This window comes from Vulpes lagopus, chromosome 22 (assembly GCF_018345385.1).
Source record: "Vulpes lagopus strain Blue_001 chromosome 22, ASM1834538v1, whole genome shotgun sequence".
NCBI lineage: Eukaryota > Metazoa > Chordata > Mammalia > Carnivora > Canidae > Vulpes > Vulpes lagopus.
The window spans coordinates 20,048,769-20,071,146 of NC_054845.1; the positions used below are offsets into that span (position 1 = coordinate 20,048,769).

Below are 22,378 nucleotides of genomic sequence, written 5' to 3' on the forward strand. Positions count from 1 at the left end.
AAAATTCAGTGGGACTTGGCGAATGATCAAATGTGACAGTGAATGACAAGGAGGCTTCAAGAATATCAGATTGCCAGATTTGAGGTCCAAATCTTCATCTTTATAAAATATAGATAACTTCTGATCGACAGTCACTACAGATTACCTGATTTCCTAGAAAAGTTCTTTGGACTAAATGTTATGTAATTCCTTTCAGTCAGCAGGGAGAAACAATTTAAATTGTCCAAATTTCACAAGGAATACATTTGTTTTATTATGTGTTTTAGCATATATCAGGTAGTATTACAAAGAATATAAAAATGCCATCTTAAGATATATTGTTGCATTGTTTCTATTAGTTATTTTAACTTTTAAGAATTAAATATGCGATGCCTGAGAGGCTCAGTCAGTTAAGAATCCAACGCTTGATTTTGGCTCAGTCATAATCTGAGGGTTGTGGGATCAAGCCCCACATGGCACTGTGTGCTCAGCCCACAGTCTGCTTGTTCCTCTCCGTTTCTTCTTCCTCCTGCTAGAACTGGCTGTCTCTATCTCTAAAATAAATAAATAAAATCTTTAAAAAATGTAGGGTGTAGCTCAGTTGGTTAACTGGCCACTTTTAAAGGTCTCAGGTCACAATGTAGGGTTCTTGGGATAAGGCCCTGCATCTGGCTCCCTGCTCAGTGGGTAATCTGTTTCCCCCTCTCCCTCTGCTTCTCTCATCCTCACACACTTGCATGCTATCAAATAAATAAATACAATCTTTTTAAAAAATTAAATGTAATTTTTAAAGGCTATATCTGAGTGGAAGTGATATCATTTTAACAAAATCATAGGATTGGATTTCTGGAGCTCAGGCTATAAGACAAAGAATATTGAGCAAACAAAAATAACATTTTACAAACCCAACTTTACCTGATTACCTATAAACATAAGACATTCTCAAATGACCTGTTATATAAACAATTCACTCACTCTCTATCTCCAAACTTTAACAAAAAGGTACAACTCTTAAAAGATAAGCTGAAGAGACTCAGTTGGCTCAGTTCATTAAATGTTTGAGTCTTGGTTTCAGCTTAGGTCATGATTTCAGGGTCCTAAGATCAAGCACCGTGTTGGGCTCCACACTCATGGGGAAGTCTGCTTAGGGTTCTCTCTCCCCCTCCCTCTGCCATTCCCCCACCTCCTCAAATAAAAATAAATAAATCTAAAAAAATACATAAGCTGGCTATTCATCTACTTGAGTGTTAAGGTAACAGTTATTTTGTAAAATTATTAGCAGAGTCTTTTAAAAATTAAATTAACATTTGGGTGTGCCTAGTACAACCTAAAAAAAAAAAAAAACCTCTTCTATTAGTTCAATAAATGTTAGCTGAATCTAAAGTAATTGTGTTGCTAAAGAAAGTGAGAACTGAGTTGTTTTAGATCCTAAAGATACAGCATTTCACATCAACTTGAAACTAGTTATGAGCGTTCATCTGGTTAGCACTCATCTTAATTAATCATGGACTTCCTTATTTACTCAATGTCTTTGTACTCATTTCTGTTATCACTAGACACAGCACATTGGGATTAGACATCCTAGAAGTTCTACCATTATTGACTGAACATTCTTGGACAGGACTTAACCAGCAAATTAATCATAATTTCTTTATTTATAAAATACCATGTCTTCCTCACAGAACTATTGTGAGGATCAAGCAAGTTAATATATATAAAGTTGATATATATAAAGAGATAAAGCCCAACATAAATATGAGATTAGCTCACTTCATGATTGGAGGCTAAATAAGTTTGTTTGTTTTTTTTTTTTATCACATATACCCATTCTATAAAAACTGTGGTGTGAAAGCTCATATTGATTTGAAATACAAATGTTTTGTAAATACTTTTCTGGTTGCTTATACACTTACACCATTAAAATGTATCTACATTCATGTGTGGTATAATAATTTGTTTTGCGAGAGTTGTAAGAAATGACAACATACATACTAAAATAAATAATATATGCTTAGAGTATGAATTATTTATAATAAATTGCCCATCTCAGAGAAGAGTCCATTATATTTATCTATCCAAAGCTGTGATCCTTTTGTACAATAATCATATTATTATACAATTGTGTCGTCCTCCTTGTGGCAACATGTGAGTGTGGCTTAGAGTGTGAATTAAGGGTCTTTCCTTAGTAAAACTAAAAGACTACAAATGTACTTATTAAAAATCAATTATGTCACTATATACTTTTCAGAAAGGCTCAAATAAAAAAAAATAAGAGTACCAAATACCAGCAAGAATGTCGAGCACTCATATTTTACTGGTGGGTATGTGAAATGCAACAGCCACCCTGGAAAATAGTTTGGAAATTTCTAATAAAGCTAGGTATGTATCATACAACTTGGCAATTATACTCTTGGGCATTTATTTCAGAGATATGAAAGGCTTTGTTCACACAAAAGCTTACACACTGTAAAGTTCATATCAGCTTTATTTATAATGATGAAAAAATGACATCAGCCCAGATAACCTTCAATAGGTAAATGGTTAAATAAACTATGGTTTATACCATGAAATACTATTCAGCATCCAAAAGAAATGTACTGACACACACAACAACCTGGGTAAAACTCAAGAGAATCATGATGAGTAACAAAAAAAACAATCCAAAAAGATTCTACATTTTATGATTCTATTTATATAACATTTTAAAATTTCAGAAATGAAGAACAGACTGGTGTTGCCATTAGTTTGCAATGTGGCAGGCGTGAGAGGGAAGTGGGTGATGTTTTAAAAGGAGAACACAATGGATTCTTTGTGGTGTTAGAACTGTTCAGTATCCTGACAGTGACTTGTGGATACATGAACCAATACAGGTAATAAACTGTATAGAATTTACACACATACACACACACACACACACACACACACACAGTACAAGTAAAACCTGGGGAAACCTGAAAAAGACTAGTGGATTGAATCAATGTCAATAAATGATTATTATATTGGACTAGAGTTTTACAAAATGCTACCATTAGGTCAACTGAGTAAAGTATGAAGGGATTTCTGTGTATCACTGCTTATGAATGCATGTGAATGCACAATTATCTCAGTAAATTTTTTTAAAGGTTTATTTATTTAAAGATTTATTTAAAGATTTATTTATTTAAATATTTATTTATATGTTTGTTTGTTTGTTTGTTTATTTAGCCTGCGTGTGGGGCAGAGACACAGGCAGAAGGAGAAGCAGGCTCCATGCAGGGAGCCTGAGGTGGGACTCAATCCCGGGTCTCTGGAATCATGCCCTGGACTGAAGGTGGCGCTAAACCATTGAGCCACCCGGGCTCCTCTCAGTAAATTTTTAATTGATAAAAATTATTGATTTTGTATAATATGAAGGAAACAAAACTGCATATGTATAAATACTGGAGTTTATAAATTGACACATTATAAAACAGATTTTTGTTTTATTTTGTACATATTTTATACAAAAGAAATACTAGATGAAAATTTTATATCAATTCTATCTATAAATATCATACCAAAAAATAATTTTTAAGCACAGTTCATTAATTTCTCTTTGATATATTTCATTTTATTCAACTTTTATTTGATATCAACATATATATTTGTTTATAAATGGTTTCCCATGTGCTAATAAATGTCAGGGTTATAAGACCTGTTATTTATTCAGTTTAGAAATTAGAGAGATTTATAACTGAATTATAGCAATTACCTAACATATAGTTAGAATTAATTGACCCCACTAGAGTTAAATTTTAAAACAGAAGGGTGGTCTACTGGTTTTTATTACTATGTTTAGTAAAATAGATCATACAGATTTTGTTAAGATCTTAGAAATAAAATTTAATTATAACTAAGTTTACTTCTTTTTCTCCTAGGTTTTATTTCCTTGGCTACAAAAAGAGTAAATCTTGCAGTGAAAGTGTGCTGTTTGAATCCTTAGAAATTTTGGGAGTTCCTTTAATTTAAAACCAAAATAGTGCAGCTGCTATGGAAAACAATATGGGGACTCCTCAAAAATTTAAAACTAGAACAACTATATGATCAACTACCCTACTTCTATGTACTTATTCAAAAGAATTGAAATGAAAATCTCAAAATGATATTTACACTCTCATTTTCATTGAAGTACTATTTATAATAGTCAAGATGCAGAAACAATGTAAATGACCATGAATGGCTGAGTGGATAAAGAATATATATACAGTGGAATAATATTTAAAGTTAAAAATAAAGAAAATCTTGCAATATACCACATGGATAAACCCTGAGGGCATTACCCTAAGTGAAATCCAGTCAGAGGAGGATAAATACTGAATGTTTTGAGGTATATGAGGTACCTAAATACTCAAACTTATAGAAGTAGAGAGCAGAATGGTGGTTACAAGGGGTTGGGGGCAAAGGAGAAATAGGGAGTTAATAATCAATAAGTATAAAGTTTTAGTTATGCAAGATGAACAAATTCTAGACATCCGCTATACAGCACTGTGGCTATAGTTAACAATACTACATAGCACACTTAAAAATCTGTTAAGAGGGTAGGTTTCACTTGAAGTGTTCTTAGCACAATAAAATAAATTTTATAAAGAAAAATTTGAATTTATTTCTTATACATTTCCCTTAGGCCATTTTGCTAGCTATCCCTATTTCTGACATCTTCATAGTTAAGTTTAAGTAGCAAGTTTAAGCCATACTAGACTGAAATTTTCAGATGGCTTAAAATTATTAAATAAGAGTTATCATTTGTTCACCCTCTTCATAATAATTTTAGAGTTTCAGGAGTTAAAATGCAAAGATTATTCACATAAATCATGAGAGAGGATAGAAAAGTAGAATCCTGAAATGGAAGTGAAAAATAGTACAGCCCATCTGTTCCAGCAGAAGCTCAAATAGGTCATGCAGCAAGTTAACAGCTAGATGAAGACTACAATTCAAGATATCATTCTTTCTCCTCTTCTTCAATACACAGTAAAGATCTGTTTATTTTTCCTGACTTATTTCAACTGTCAAATGAATAAGGAAGATGTGGTATGCACACATAGACACACACACATATGCACACAATGGAATATTGTGCAGCAATCAAAAAGGATGAGATTGTGCTATGTGGAACAATATCAATGAACTTAGAGGATACTATGCTAAGTGAAATAAGTCAGACTGAGAAAGACAAATACCATATGACCGCACTCACAAATGAAACCTAGAAAAAACAAATGAGGGGACGCCTGGGTGGCTCAGCAGTTCACATCTGCCTTTAGCTCAGGGCGCAATCCCAGGATCCGGGATCAAATTCTGCATAGGGCTCCTTGTGGGAGCCTGCTTTTCCCTCTGCCCGCGTCTCTGCCTCTGTCTCTCTCTCTGAGTCTCTCATGAGTAAATAAATCTTTTTTAAAGAAGTTTAAAAATTAAAAAAACAAATGAGTAAACAAACAAAAGGCAGAATCAGGTCTATAAATAAGAGAACACATTGACGGTTGCCAAAAGGAAAGGGGTACAAGGATGGGCAAAATGAGTGGAGGGGAGTGAAAGATAAAGGTTTCCAGTTATAAAATGAATAAATCATGAGAATAAAAGGCACAGCAAAGAAAATGTAGTCAATTATATGTATCTAGTCAATGATATTTTAAAAGCATTGTATGGTGACAGATGGTAGCTATATTTTGGTGAGTATTGCATAATATACAGAGATGTTGAATCATTATGTTGTATACCTGAAGCTAACGTAATGGTATGTGTCAACTATACCTAAATTAAAAAATATATATATTAAAAGAAAGGGTGGGCATCCCAGGTGGCTCAGTGGTTTAGCGCTGCCTTCAGCAGGGCATGATCCTGGAGACCCAGGATTGAGTCCCACATCAGGCTCCCTGCATGGAGCCTGCTTCTCCCTCTGCCTGTGTCTCTGCCTCTCTCTCTGCATCTCTCTGTGTCTCTCATGGATAAATAAATAAAATATTAAAAAAAATAAAAGAAAGGGTTGTCAAATTCTTTTAATCCCACTTGGGCCACAGGCAGGTATACTTAATCTTTCTTCTGTCCCCAAAGTGTCCCTAATTATTGTTTCAACTCATTTATCCATTTATTCTTTCATTCAAAAGATATTTCTGAGCAACAACTACGTGTCCAACAAACACAGCAATGAAAAAAACAGAAAAAAAATTCACTGTTCTTATGAAGCTAACAATGGTATATGGGAAGACAGATAATAAAGTAGAATAAATATATATGATGTGTAATAGTATGTTAGATGATGAAAAATAGAAGAAAATTAGTAGAAAAAAGGGATACAAAGTATGCATTTGAAGATGATGTGTACAATTCTGCATAAGGACAGCCTAGGAAGGCCTCAGTAGGAAGAATAATATTTGACTAAAGTTCAGAAGGACATGAAAAAATGTCCTCATAATTAATAGTACTGATCTATTCCCCTCTATTAGGCCAAGATTTTCAAGGTTAAGAATCACACCTCAATCATTTTTGTAAGTCACCTTCTAGAACAAGAGCTGCCACACAGATGGGATTTCGTAAGTATATGCTGAATGAAAAACTTCAAGTTTTTAAACTTAAAGTTCAATCCTCTTTACTTCACATTTCTACTTCAGAAATATGATGTGGATCTAAATCAGGAGCACATCTAGAACTTCCCCCACACTCACTGCTGAACATCTGAATTTAATAAAGTATGACTTTCCCAATGTTATAGCCCAACATATTGAGGGTATAGAGAAGTTGAATCACAAAAATACTGAGGAACAAGCCCAAGATCATTCACAGTAATGGACTCCCTAAATCTATATTTTCACAACATAAAAAATAATGTCATATATATGACATTATATAAATTATATGCATATATGTATATGTATACATATATGTATATACATATATATGTAATGTCATATATATGACATTATACAAATTATATACATATATGTATAAACACACACATATGTGTATATATATATACATATGTGTGTGTATAAAATATCAGTTTCTATTTATCCCAATTCTGATTTTGTTACAGGTCTTACGGTTATTTTAAACATCCCCCAGTATGACTAATTTTATATTTAGTACTGCTGTCACTGATAGGAGCCTGAGGAGTTTGACACTAGCTACCTTGTACCTGTGGCTACTGACTAAGTTTAAGATGTTCTTGCCTTCAAATACCTGCCTGTAGTGATACGTCATGTCCCAGTATATCACTATACAAAGAACTCCCTGAGAGTCAAAAGGAAACCACAAAAGCAGGTTCACTTTTGACTGAAAATATAGCCATAGACCTGGAACAAGCATGACCACTCAGTCTGGAATGATGAAATGGCCAATTTCTTGGTGCAAAATGGGAACAGCATATATGGCTGAAAGCCATATTAGGGACAAAATTGCTACTACTTATGTGCTGTTACAGATTGTAGATAAAAGGTGATTACACATATTACAGTTATCTAGTTTTCATTATAAGCACTAAATGATTTAAGATTATAGAAAAGGCAGACTGAATGAAGAGTACAGCACAGGTACATTAATAAAAAACTTTACCTTTGTTGTTCACTGTTAAAAACCTTTCAGAGATTCATCATAGGCTGGGAACTGACTCTGGTTTGTCATGTGGGATAATGTATTCGTGAGTGCATTGATTATTGGTTTAAAAATACCAATACTTGCATTATGAATCCTTCAGTGATTATCCATTACTACCAAGAAAAAGTCCAAACTCCTTAGCAGAAGATACAAAGGTCTTTGTGGTCTGGCTCTTTTCTCCCTCTCTACACACTCCTCACCCCTCCCATTCTCAGGTCTCTACAAGTTTCCTGGATATGCTGTGCATTCAGAGCCCACTCTAATCTCTACATGTACTCCTCTTCCTGCACATGTACTCTCCTTCATCTCCTAACAGGGCAAATTCTCAGAAGCCATCCTGAACCCCACTCTCTATTCCCCTTGAGTTGGTACCTCTTTCCCCTCTAACTCCTATCACATTGAGTGTGTGTGTGTGTGTGTGTGTGTATGTATATATATATATACACACACACACGTGTGCGCCTTTATATTTGTGTGTATACATAAAAAATGACTTTTAAGAATGAGCTCTAGGGATCCCTGGGTGGCGCAGCGGTTTGGCGCCTGCCTTTGGCCCAGGGCGCGATCCTGGAGACCCAGGATCGAATCCCACGTCGGGCTCCCTGCATGGAGCCTGCTTCTCCCTCTGCCTGTGTCTCTGCCTCTCTCTCTCTCTCTGTGACTATCATGAATGAATAAATAAAATCTTTAAAAAAATAAAAATAAAAAAAAAAAAAAAAAAAAAAAAAAAGAATGAGCTCTGAACAGTAGTACAAATTAAGTTACTTCAGTGAATTAGAAGTTTAGACAGAAACCAACTTATATCCTAAAAAATTATATTTCCCCATTAATATATCATAACACTCTACTTAATAATTCACAAAATATAATATAAATGTACATAGATTGCTTTTTGTGTTATGCTGTGTATTGAGAAGATACATTTATTATCATGGTATGTGACATACTTATCACTACTAGATAACTTAGTAAAAAACTGAAAATTTATACACAGGCCCTCACCTCACTGTAAGATTAGGTCTGCAAAATACTTTTCTACATAAAAACAATTACCCAAGCAACTGTTTTATTCAGCAGAACAAAAATATATGCTTATAAATACATTAAACTTCTTTTTTCAATATTATTTTATATCCCAAAACTTTTTTTTGTTTTAATTCAGTATTTTCTATACCAGTGATTCCCAAACTTTGTTGCACACCAGAATCACCTGATGAGCTTTAAAAAACAACTGATGGTTGGACCAACAATACCCTCCATCTGCCCCTAGTGAGTTGTTCTAATACCTGAGTGTTAAGATTTGTTAAAAGCTCCCCAGATAATTCTAAGATGCAGAAAAAGTTTGAGAACCAGGATTCTATTGAACTTTACCTGAATTTACACTAAATTTTACTGGGATCTCTTCCATATCTCATTGAAAGCAATTCTGACAAATAAGATCATTCCAAATGATCATCCACTGAGCAATGCCAGAACTCAGTTTGTAGTTTCTGGTGCCATATTTATTACCTGGCTACTGCATTCTTCAAATATTATTTCTTTAAACGTGGCTAATTAGCTTTAAAAATAAAATAATAATAATAATAATAATAATAATTATTATTATTATTATTATTATTATTATTATTTCTATACTAAATCATTCAAGGACATAGTTAAATGTACTACCTAACCACCAAACTTAATTATGCAGAATTCCACTTCATTTTTATGCCGTATCAATCTCCATATACTTAAAACTGAAAAGCTTGTGGTTTAGACAAGAGGTTATTCAAAAGAAGGGAAGTTAGAATAAGGATAAAAATGCATAGAAACACAAACCCTACAGGATAGTTTCCCATCACATACTCCCTTCCCTATAACTACTTATCCATCCTAACCTGTTTATAGTCTTAAATACTGCCCCAAGTTAGAAGTGGCAATTACCAATAGTAACAGTAATTAGTATAATTGTAATAGGAACACTAATGTGCTACAATGGAGATACAGTCTTACAAAAGCTCTCTACCTACTTAAATATGAATACACTTAACATCTATAACTATAGCTATATTGATATTCAATATCTATAGCTATATTGATATTCAATATCTAATAGGCATTAAGATTACTGACAAATTTTTTATTCTTTCTTCTTTTGGACCCATGATAGAACTGTATTTCCTCTCACTATTAACTCAGGACCTATTTCGCTTCATTTGATCAAATAAATATAAATATCATGTGTCATTCATAAACAGAAGCTTCAAGAACTATTAAAACTTCTCTTTTGCTTCTGGCACAACAACCAACAAAATTCTAGATGAGTGACTACTCCATCAGCACAGGTTAAGAAGTAAGTGTATACAATAACAATATAAAGCAGAGCACCCAGTCATTCTTCCCTGGACCTTTGAAATGAGTGAGAAATAAATAAATCTTTGATGTTTCAAAGTACTTGAGATTTCCGGGTTACATTTTACTGTGATGTAATCTAGCCCACCCTCAACAAAATTCTATATTTACACATAATCCCAAATGTAAATATGTCTATTTCAGAAAAACATACATCACATGTATAAATGAATTTGTTGAAGATCTTTTAGTGTTCCACTCTACCACTGACACAATGTTTGTAAAAATATACCAAGGTAAACAGTGATGATTAGTCTATAAAGCATGATGACCAAAGAGTTTTGTTTATCACATGCTCATGCTGAGAATCCATTAAACATTTTTGCTATTAAATTTGTAGTATAAGTTGTTGGCTCCATTGTGCTGAACCATGAGTCACATTCATCAATCTCCAACATGATGTTAAATCACTGAATGATACAATGAAAATGTTGATCATTATGGTTCAGTAACAAATGTATGATTAAGTTTGTGCTTTCATAAGACATCACATCAAACACAAATTTCAAAGTGGAATGATTCTTCAGACTAAATACTGCAAGACTCTGAAGTCTAAATTTAGGTGTTCTAGTTATTGACATAAACACTGCATTGATTTGCAAATAAATAAATAAATAAATAAATAAATAAATAAATAAATAAATAAATAAAAATAGACTCGCAGATTATTAGATATGGAAAAAAACCCTCCTAAATTGGTTATAAAACTTGAAAAAAATAATTATCCTCCTTTTTAAATTTTCTGCAGAATGTGAGAATGGAAATCAGAGTACACCAGAATCTCTTTTTGGAAATCTTCTTCAATCTTTTCCTTAATTTTGGTAAAATGTTTAAGAATCCCAACTCTAGTTTTCCCCTTTGTTTCTTCTTCCAAATTGATTATGACAGTCTTATACTCTGGGATGCGGTTCCTATTGTTTTCAGGTCTCAGCTAAGACTTCCATTCCAAATGTATTCAATTACATATATAACTTGAAATGAGGTAACTTTGGTTTACAAAGCAGCTTAAAAAGCATTTCCATTTGATGTTAGTGCATTTGAAAAACAGATCATAAATTCAGTCATAAACATAATAAAATGTTCAGCCTCTTAATTGCCAAGTTTTGTAATCTACATCAGTCTGATAAATAGGATAATTCCCTCTGTACCATTTTGTGATATGTGAATACAGACTGAACTGAATAGTATTTTATCATGCTTTACGGAAGCAAACTCCTTATACCACTAGTCTCTCATTTACTCGTGATTTCAAATGAGTGAGAAAGCTAAATAATCATATATACATCTCGCTGTACATTAAAATAACTAAGAATAGTAAACAGTTATATTCCATTGACTTAAATGGATAAGCCATCTTTACCCCAGTGTAATTTAATTATGATGATCATAATTAATACTGGTTGGAAGTAATACAACTATAAAGCAGTCTATAGTTTGTATACCTTGCTTGTCTTACACTTGCTAATAGAAAGCATCTGGTTAATTTTTGAAGCAAGGAATGCAAACGATATGCAGACAGCATGGTACAGCAGAAAAAGCCCTGTGCTTAAAATCGTTATCCAGTTCAGGTCTGTCTTCCCATTTTTTCTTATTATTTAGATTAATAAGTATTACCAAAATTATTTTAAATTTAAAATTTAAAATACTCCTTTAAATTTTAAAAAATAATCTCTACATCCAACATGGGGCTTGAACTTACAATCCTAAAATCAAGAGTCACATGCTCTACTGACTGAGCCAGCAAGGTGCCCTGCATTTACTCTTATATGAATATATACACATGTGTGTGCATTCATAGACAGCCACATAATACTTCAGTTATCTTCTACTGATAATACATTATCTGTAGTGATTCTACTCCAGGAAAAAAAATCTTCAAAAACACCAAAACAAAACATGCACAGTATACTACAAGATATTTCATAGCTACAGGAATGAGGTAGGCTTACTTAATCTTTCAGATTCTTAGTTGCTTTTTTTTTTTAATCTTTAAAGAGATTTAAAAAGCTTTAATCTGTAAAAGAGGGATGAAATGCCAGTTTACTACTTCTCAGAGTTAATAAAATCTGATCATTTATGTTAAAATGCTCCTTAAAGAGGTATAAACATAAGGTGGTTCTATCATATTCCTAAACATACACATATGTACACATAAAGTTCCAAAACAACCTACAGAATCTCATGGGACTTTATCTCAGAAATTTCCTGACTGCTATAAGAGATCCTTTAAATTTCAACAGTAACATGCTTTATCACTAAATATCACCACTTAGAGTTCTTTATGTAGAGGAATGTTTTGTAAAACTTCTCATCTGGCAGATTCATTGCCTTATTAGTGAAAGGCTATAAAAATTATATTTTCATTCTATATTCTTTTAACTAAGAACTTTAAAAAATCAAAATGATTTAATATTTGCAATTTAGCAGGCTCAGTGCATTTAGTAGGTAGAGGTGTCTTGCATACCAGAAGTTCATCTACAATTTGGAAGGTGATCTTTCTCCTAGAATTCTGAAATGCTGTAAAAACTTTATATGGCACTGAACTGCTTCATTCCAAAAACTCAGCGCTTTCTAATATGACCAGTTTAAAGAAATTTCAAGGCTCCAATCTTACTATTTTAAATGAAATTGATAAGTTGGATACTTAAGTTTTTCTGATCCTAATAAAAGTATGAAGTTTAACAATTCCTTCCTTCAATATGTAATTGTACAATATGCACAAATTAGAAACGAGTACAGCACTTTTCCCCCCAGCTTTATTTCTGTTTCATATGAATCTAAACGAGAAAGCATATTGAACTGATTTAAATTGGAGCCCACAGAACGAAGCTGGCTAAAGACATGGAGGCTAACTCAGTCTGTGACCAGACTGGTTTGTCTAATGATGTAGTTGTTGTCACAATAAATGACTACATGCACAGATTTCTGTCTAGTTAGACATTTGGCTTGAAATAAACATTCAGAGAACTGAATCCAAACATCAACTAGGCCAAAAGTTGCCTTAAGCTCTGCCAACCTAGTGCTAATTCAACTAGGAGTAACATGCTTTTTTGTTTCACAATAAATGAGTCTTTGAATCTATTAAACTGAATTTGATGATAATTTCAGGAACATGACTGATGAAAACATTATCCAAGGGCAGTAGGTCTGGAGCCTAATTTTCCTGTCAAATGTCACTTACCTACTTTGGTATCTTACAAGTGGAAGAAATGATCCAAGAACTGAGAGAGGAAATACTTTGGCTGTAACTGGATTCAAGAAAAAGGCACATGTTAAACCATTTACTTTATTTTGTAATGCCTATTTTATAACTGGGTGTAGAGATTATTCTTTTGTCTAAAATTAGCTCTAGTTTACCTTCCTTAAGGCTTCATTAAAAACAAGACAAACTTGGGGTGCCTGGGCGGCTCAGTAAGTTGTGTGTCCAACTCTTGATTTCAGTTTAGGTCATGATCTCAAGGTTGTGAGATGGAGCCCCCCATCAGACTGTGCTCAGTGGGAGTCTGCTTGGAATTCATTCTCTCCTCTCCCTCTGCCCCACCTCCATGTGCACACACACACTCTCTCTCTCTCTCTAATATAAAATTTTTAAAAATCTTAAAAAAAAGACAAACCTAATGAAAGTAGTAGCATATGTAAAAACAATTTATATACATCTCTATTTAGTCTGTGTCACTTATCTTCAAATGCTGCATAATTGTATTTATAGATTTTTATCCCATACAGCTAAAGAGAATAACATCCAGAAACAGGGGGAAAATATTAGTAAATAATGGATAGTGATTGTAGCACAAAGTTATTTGGATGGAAAAAATATACTAAACAGGAAACTTTCCAAATTACTTGAAGGCTAAAACTGATATACTTGTCTAATCTACATTGAATGTATTACTTAGAAAACATTGATATACTGTGTATATCATGGATATATATTGATATTCTAGGACAAAATAAAAAAATTTGGTTCAATACAAGTATGAATGCCTGATTAAACAGCATCACATCAATTATTTTCCAAGCTGAGTTTCTAATGGTGTTTATATTCCCCTTGAATAATAAACTAAGTATTGATGTCAAATACAAATATGGCTCTATTTAGCAACATCCAAGAATTGAAGAATTCTTGTTTTTCATTCAACTTATGATATTAACTATGGAACCATAGAATACTTGTGGGGCTCAGTGCAAGATGAAAATGTGAGGTCTCTTATCCAAATCAAGAATTTCAACATGACAACAACAAATCATGGGGCCCTTATAAGCAGAGCCTTGCTTAACTTCACAGATTATAGACTCATGAAGCAGTCATGCATGGATCCATCACCAAAACTTTCTATTGACTTCCATTTGTTTGCTAATAGGATTGCAAAAGACATGAAAGGTAGTTGTTACTAAAGCATCAGCCCTTGCCAACTCAATCAATGGGAAGTTATCCTCCCACTGGGTCCACCCATACCTATTTATCTGCCATGTCAAAATGAACGGGCTGTAGAAAACATGGCAGCAAGGACAAGAAGTTGGGGAATTAAGACACACATCAAGCTCTCCAGTTTCCTGCCTCTGATAGAAATGCACAATAGCATACTGTTCACAATATCCTTTCATTCCTTTACTGGAGAGATCTGGCTCACACCACTGGAGACTTGTGAAAAGATGCAACTGTTAGGAAAGTGGTTCAGAAACATTTGTTCATTTTCAAGATCTTTTCCTCCTACATTCAAAAAGACAATACATATCTATAATATCTGAATTAAAACTCCTGAACTTCAAACTGCCTGTTCTTGAATCAAACTCACTTTATGCTTTCATATAAATTATGAATAAAGCCTTTAAAACCATGACCAGCTTAAATTAACTGATCTATATATATGAACTTCGTGAAACACCCAAGTTCAAATCTTACATCATTATTAGCAATGTTGCATATTACTGACATATACATGTAGTCTGGGGTCACTACAGAAATTGAGCAGGGAAATTCTTTAATGCAGTCTACAGGCACACTTGAGTAATAATGATTCCTTTATCTTTCACATATTGGCAGATTTTTTCACAGTGTTTCAAAGCCTGACTAATCCACAAGATAATATCAGCATATTTAAATCCTTAATTTCAAATCCAACCTTATTTGATGAGGATGTTTTCTACTTCCTTTCATCCAAACTCTCATGATGAGGCCTTTGATAAGATAGTATCATAAATTGATTTTCTATAGGAAATACACATCTAAGAAAAATACACTAACTAAAGAAGGGGAAGAAAATATTTATACTTTATGAAATTCTCAAAAATTAGCATTCAAGATAAAACAACCAGGAGATGGATTTTATCTTCATAATTTTTGAATTATACTCAGTCCAATTTAAAAGTTCATTTGAGGTTTATCTTGTGTATTTCTAGTCAAAGCAAATGTTAGATACATATTTTAATAATTACATACTTTTTAAATCATAAGAACTTGTGGCATATACAGCAACGTCTATTGATTTCTTAAAAGGAAAAAATCAAGATTGTCTACTTCACTTACTCCTACACTGCCTTAAATTAACAAAACAAGAACTTAATAAATCCATGGAAATAATAAGAAATAAGTAATGGAAAACTAAACTTAACAATTAACTTGGGTAGTGATAGCTAAGCTACATTCAAACTTTAATAAATCTCAATGGAAATTATTGCTCCCCTATATCTTTGAAACCTGATCTATCATTTCATCAGTTACTACACACTTATTATAATGGATCTTTCCTGAGGGCTACTTTGTCTTAATGACACAGAAATGAAATATACTTCAATTTAAATTGGCACTCCTCTGAAAAAAATATGAGAAAGCATGCTGATAATTTCCCACCATCTTAATATTAAATCATCAATGGTATGTGAAGAACTGCTTATTAGTGTTGTAAAACCTAGTTCCTGGCAATTTCTAGTATAATTCACTCAGTTAATAACATTTCTAGTGTTCTCCAAACTTACTACACTGTAATGCCTAAATATAGAGTATTATTTAAAACAGTCCAAATCAGTGTTTTCTCTACCAGCCAAGAGTCTAAATGTTCACACTAGTTTCAGATAGTAATTTTCAATCAAGAGAGTCTGCCTTTGTTAAAAAAATAAAATCAATATCTATATCATAATTGAAGTTCATAAATAAAAAGATTTGGTTTTCAACTATTAAGACATTAAGAAAAAAATAATGATATTAATAAAGGAGAAAAAAGGAATTAAACATTCTTTTCAAAAGTACTAAATTAGTAATTTGAAAAGTACTTCTTATTGAAATTAATTGTACCCCCGCTAATTAAATAAGCTCTAATTAGAGATATTTTCTTATTTATGAAACTTAAGTGATTTACTACACAAACTTCATAGCAACAAACTATTAGATTTTAATGTAAAGCAAGAATTACCTGGACACCTAGTGTTTCTGGTGTTTTTAACCTTGAATTGGCTCCATAATATAATCCTATACAGTTTGGTTTATTATAATTAAGTTTATTAAATATCAAATTTCAGTGCAAATACTAGAGCTTCAAAAAAAGAAGTACTTATATTTTCCTTTTGCAGAGGAACAAAAGGTTATACTCTTTGCTATACTCTTTGCCTATATTTTATTCAAGCAGTACCTAATAGTTTATTGTGTAAATAGTACTATAGATTCACATTTTTTTAGACTTTAAGAATGCATTCAAAATTCACTCTGCAACCCAAATTGCTATAGGAAAACCTGAACTGACCTTTCAAAATTACAGTGTCTTTCAGAGCAGACACGTAGGTGGTTTTCCAGTATCTGCAAATGACACTAAATGATATGAGTCACTGCAACTAGATACCAAGGAGGAGACCCTGAGTCAAGATTTGGTCTGCTTTTGGGAGTAGTGGAAATAAGCACACTAAACAGGAGAAACTGCAGGCACCTGCTCAACTGTGCATGTGGGTACCCAAAGACTGAACTTCTTTAGAATCATACTAAACATGGAAATAAGCGGAAAAAAAAAAACAATATGGATTTGACTGTGAATGGTTCTTCATCCTAAATTAGACATTGTAGGTCAGTTTGGGCCACCATTACAAAATACTCTAGGATAAGTGGCTTAAACAGCATTTATTTCTCACAGTTCTGGAAGCTGAGAGGTCCAAGATCAGGGTCCTGACAGATTCAGCTCTTGGTGACGACCCTCTTCCTAACTTGCAGATGGCCTTCTCAGTGAGAAGTACTCAAATGTCTTTTCTTTAGCACATGCACAGGGAGAGTGAAAGAGAGATTGTGCAAGCTCAACCAGGATCTCTTGCTTCTTCCTCTTCTTATGAGAGTTCTAATCCCGTCAGGAAGCTCTCCTGACTTCATCTACACCTCCCAAAGTCCCCAACACCAAATGCAAACACATTGGGGGTTAGAGCTTCAAAATATGAATTTTGAGGAAGACATAAACATTCAATTGTAACAGTCATACTACTTGTGATTTTAAGATACTATGTGCACATACAAATATACATGTAAATGTATGTATATATACTTGTCTTTAATGCATAGTATAATGTCTTCTTTTTAAAGAGTTCAAATTCATTAATAATTAAATTGATTCACTTATTCATTTTCCAATTGTTTACTTAATTTTTGAGGACTTCCTATGTATGAGGAGTGAAATGCATCTTTTCACTTTTATATAATTTATGCTTAAGGCACTTGAAAATATTAGGCAGTCATTCCATACCTAGAACTGAATTAATCAGTGTCCTAAAGTTAATAGAATCCAGAATATTGATTATATTTGCAATTCTGTGAAACTTAATGTATCAAGACACTATTACTAGCTGGTAAGAAACTTTATTGTGTTTTCTACTTGAAAATATAATGTCCACTTATTCACAATATTTTGCTCAACATATATCTTATATATATATGCTACACTAAAATTATTTTTTAATTTATTTCCCCTCTATGCTAAAATTAATTTGATCTAAGTGCAAAGTTATAAAAATTGTATGACTGAATGCATCAATGAAGCCTATAAGATCTAGTAAACTTGTAGAAAAGTTTTTTGAGACTATCAGATATTCATATCTTTCCTAAATATATAGATTACCATGATAGATATTTCTACTTTACAGCATTCCCATCTAAATTGAAATTTCAGAAATGTTATATACACCATTCACCAGCCAATTATGTCTCCTTATATATTAATGTATTTCTGAAAACTATTACAAGAAGTAAATTCAAGATTGCACAATTTAATTTTCCACTTATGAAACTAATGTTTGGTATGTAAGAAATGATAAGGTATAGCCAGCCCACCATTATGCTCAATATAAATGAAATTTAAATTTTAGGGAAATGCTTTATTTTTTCTCTACAAATACATTTATTAAATAATTGTAACTAATTTGGCAAGGTCATATATTTAATTCTTCAAATGTAAACATAATGTGCTTTAATTCTAGGAGAATGAGATCTATTTGCGTTTTCCCATTCAACAAATCAAAAGTCTGAATCATATCCACACAATCCTTTGTCTTTCCACTCAGCGTTTTTGCTTTTGTTATTTTAAGCATACCTTCTTATAGAAGTTCCATTCTGTATCTTACTCAGGAATACATTCTCATTATTTCTAAAGTGCTGCTCTAGACTTCTTAATAAACCATCTTTCCAGTATTATGAAGAATACAATGTAGTAACAATCAGCCTCCCTTCATGGCATCTCATACTTAATCATTACGTGCTCAATGGCTCTCTTTCTAGGCAGGTGACAAGCATTATGTAGACAGGAGATAGTCTATCGTAGGCACATGGCATAGTCCCTAAGTAAGTCTGCTAAAAGAATGGTTTGATAACAGTAATATTCTATTATATAATGTTTTTGTTTGCTTGTTTTTAGGGGTCTTTCTGATTTTTGCAAATGGACATTTCACTCCGAGCTAAGACTTCCAAGTCAAATATTTTTAATATGCTATAAAGATGAGTCACACAATTGGTCACATTTGTTGGCAGTTGTTAGTGATGGTTTTTACAACCTGTAGCTAGGAAGGCAAATATTCTTTAAAGCCTAAACAAAATTCAACGTTACCTTAATAGATATTTATTTCAAAGAATTTCAAGTGAGTTTGTGGGGTGTATGTTAAGAGAACACTTTTAAAAATTGCGTCTCATGACAGGTCACATTTATTTAACAGGAAATTCTATATATTTTTAGAGATTCTACTTACAAAACTGATATTGAAAGTTACTGGTCTGTACTGACTGCTCCTTCTGAAAAACCTCTTAGGATCACACGGACAGCTGCTAGTTTTCACATGAAAGGTTGTTTATCATAATGGGCTCCATACATATGTTAACCAATCATTCTAGAATATAATTCTTAATTAACCACAACTATTAATCATATTTAATACAATTTTATTTTTCCTCATCTTATTATTTTTAAATTTAATACAATTTTTTTATTTTTTATTTTTCCTCATCTTATTAAATACCTTTTGACAACTCATCTCAGAATTCTTTTTGTTTTTTTTTTTTTCTTGCCTGAGTCTCATGGGCATTTGGCCTCTCTATGATCAAAATGCCTAGTTATTGGAACCAAAAGGACAATCTTTGTTTTACTTTTAAACTTACAGATTGGTTATTCATTAAATAAATATTTAACAAACACTTCTCTGTATCTGGCACTGCCTAGACTATACAACAATGGCTCTTCATGACACTAGGGAGGACACACCAGTGAAATTCTGTGCTATCACTGTCGACTCTTCTTGTAATTACTGTTCATTTAGCTAAACCCACAAACATCCAAAAGAAATGAGTATAGCGCATCTATGGTCATAAAAGCCCACTTTCTTCCCACTTCCAAACAGAAGGGAACTTTTTTTTTTTTTTTTTTTTTTTAGGGAACAACTTTTTAAGGCTATATTAAAAAAGAGGGCCCTGTGATTTCCCAAAATGTATTTCCAATGACAAGCTGTAAATAATATGTATACTCAAATTTTGCTATACAAACAGTTGATTTGTTACTAAAACAATGAGTTTGCCTTCTGCTAATAACTATAGTTCATCTACTTATCAGATAAATTAGGTTGTCCTAGGTTAGCATACAGATCGTTTTTGGTAGAAGTGTTGCTGTGAGTTAAGAGTTGGAAAATTCAATTTGTACCTCTAGAAATCACATATACCTCATTTACTATGTCCATAATGAAAAAATCCTTTATTTGTCTTCAGAATGATAAAGTAAGCAGAAAGATAATTCATCAATTTGTCAATCACCTTATTCTACCAGAGACAGTGACCCATGTTCATTTCAGTTTTGATGTACAGAAAAATAACAGTATAGGTGATAGCTAACAATAGCTATGTACCCATGAAAAAATATTGTCCAGAAATATGAATATAGCCAAATCTGTCTTTTATAAATAACGTTTTAAAGATGTAAGCAGATTTCTTAAAGTATTCTTGAAAACGTCATTATAAAATATTTATAATATTAAGTTCAAGAATTTATTATAAATCCACCTCATTATTGATCTAGCTCAAATATTTTAAACCAATTAAAATTGGTTTTTAATAACCTTTAGTTTGATACTGACATTTACCCATATATTTTAAAAATCTAATTTTATTTACTAATGTGGAACAGCATTCATGTAACATCTTCATGTAACATCTTATAAAGCAAGGTACAACACAATTTGTAATATGTTATCATTTGTGTAAAGAAAATAAGAAAATATATCTATATATATATAGACTCGTATCAAGTATATAGATATTTGGGATATATATATACACACACACACATACATACACCCAAGGAGCTACTTGCATTGTCATTTCTAGAAACTAAAATTGGGTGACTGGAAGACAGAGGTAGAGGGAGAATTTCAATGAACATTCTTCTGTGCCTTTGAATTGTAAACAATATGAATGCCTTGACTATTGAAATTTTCTAATTGAAATTGAAATTTTAAAAAATCAACTTAGCACATATGTGTTTATATGTTTACGTGTGAATATATATATCCATCCTTGTACAATGTGTCCAAAAATCAATATGTTATTGTAAAGTAATTGTATACTTCTCCCAAACTCTTAAGCAATTGTTCTCTAAAAAATAACATCAAATAGCCTCCTCAAAAGGAAAATATATGTGCATTTTGGTCATACATATTATAGTATAAAAGTAATATTGATTCAGGGGGAAATATTCTTTGGATCTGAGGAAAATTAAATGTGCTAAGCAATTCATCACAATTCTACCTCTCCCTCTTTTTCCTGGTTATCTACGCTCCTTGATCATTTAACTATGTTTAAATTCATCTGTCAATGAATAAAACTTTTAACATCAGCGTCTATGTTTCATTTATCCTCTCCTAGTATTTTCTTGCTAGTTGATATCCATCATTTAAAACATAATTTGGAGGACAGAATAGTTTATACATTTTTCATTTCTTTGTCCCTGTCCACTAAATGTTTCAATAAACAAATTCTTGATATGTAGGATAAGTCAACTAATCATGTGAATTATCAGATTCTCAGTTCAATTATAAAGTTTTCTTCTGAATCAATTTTCACATATTGAAACAATTATCTTCAGAAATGTTTTGATATCAAAAATTACAATCTGAGACTTTTCATCATTGTTTTCACTTATACATTATCCAAGGTATTTTAGACTCTACCAACTTTGGAAATATACTATTTATGATTGTTCTCTACTTATAAGTGCAACTGTGACATCACTCTTCATAGAGGGCATAAATTAAATCAAATTAAATCTCAAACTGTAATTTCTGATTGTTGCGGTTATTTAATCGCATTTTATTGCCAAATGTATATTAAAATAATCATTTTAAAATATTTTTAAAATAATGTGGCTATAACTTATGCAAATTAGTCCTTCATAGTGCATTTTCTTCTAATTATGTATTTCAATGTGTTTTAATAATTTCATTCTATGGCTGAAACAAGGAAGCTGATATTTTAATTAGTCTTTCAAAAAATATCATCCATCTCTCTCCGCCTTTCTCTGCGCATGCACGTACACATATAGAGGACTTTGAACAATTTTTATATTAATGATGAATATATATGTATAAGTGTGTGTGTGTATAATACCGCTGATCTATAATGGATCTACTGAACTCTGATGATTCTCCAGAAGTAATAAGTTCATACCACCATCTTCACAATTTCCCCTTTTGAAGCCTACATTTCAAAAATACCATGCAGAATGTGAGTGCAGTTTAGGGTCACATAATAGAGCTAAAAGCTAACTAGCCCACCCACAATGTAAACAGGATTCAGGATTACCATATTACCATAGTCTAGCCAACTGGCACTGACAGACTTCAACAGATATAAACAACTGTTACACACTTTTGCCTGTACATGGAACAACAGTTTTCTGAT

General features: G+C 32.3%; 1 protein-coding gene across 6 annotated transcripts in view; it reads right to left on the reverse strand.

The window, feature by feature from the left end:
- ERBB4 (erb-b2 receptor tyrosine kinase 4) overlaps positions 1-22,378 on the reverse strand; it is a 1,096,742-nt gene that overhangs the window by 968,371 nt on the left and 105,993 nt on the right. The window lies entirely within an intron of this gene.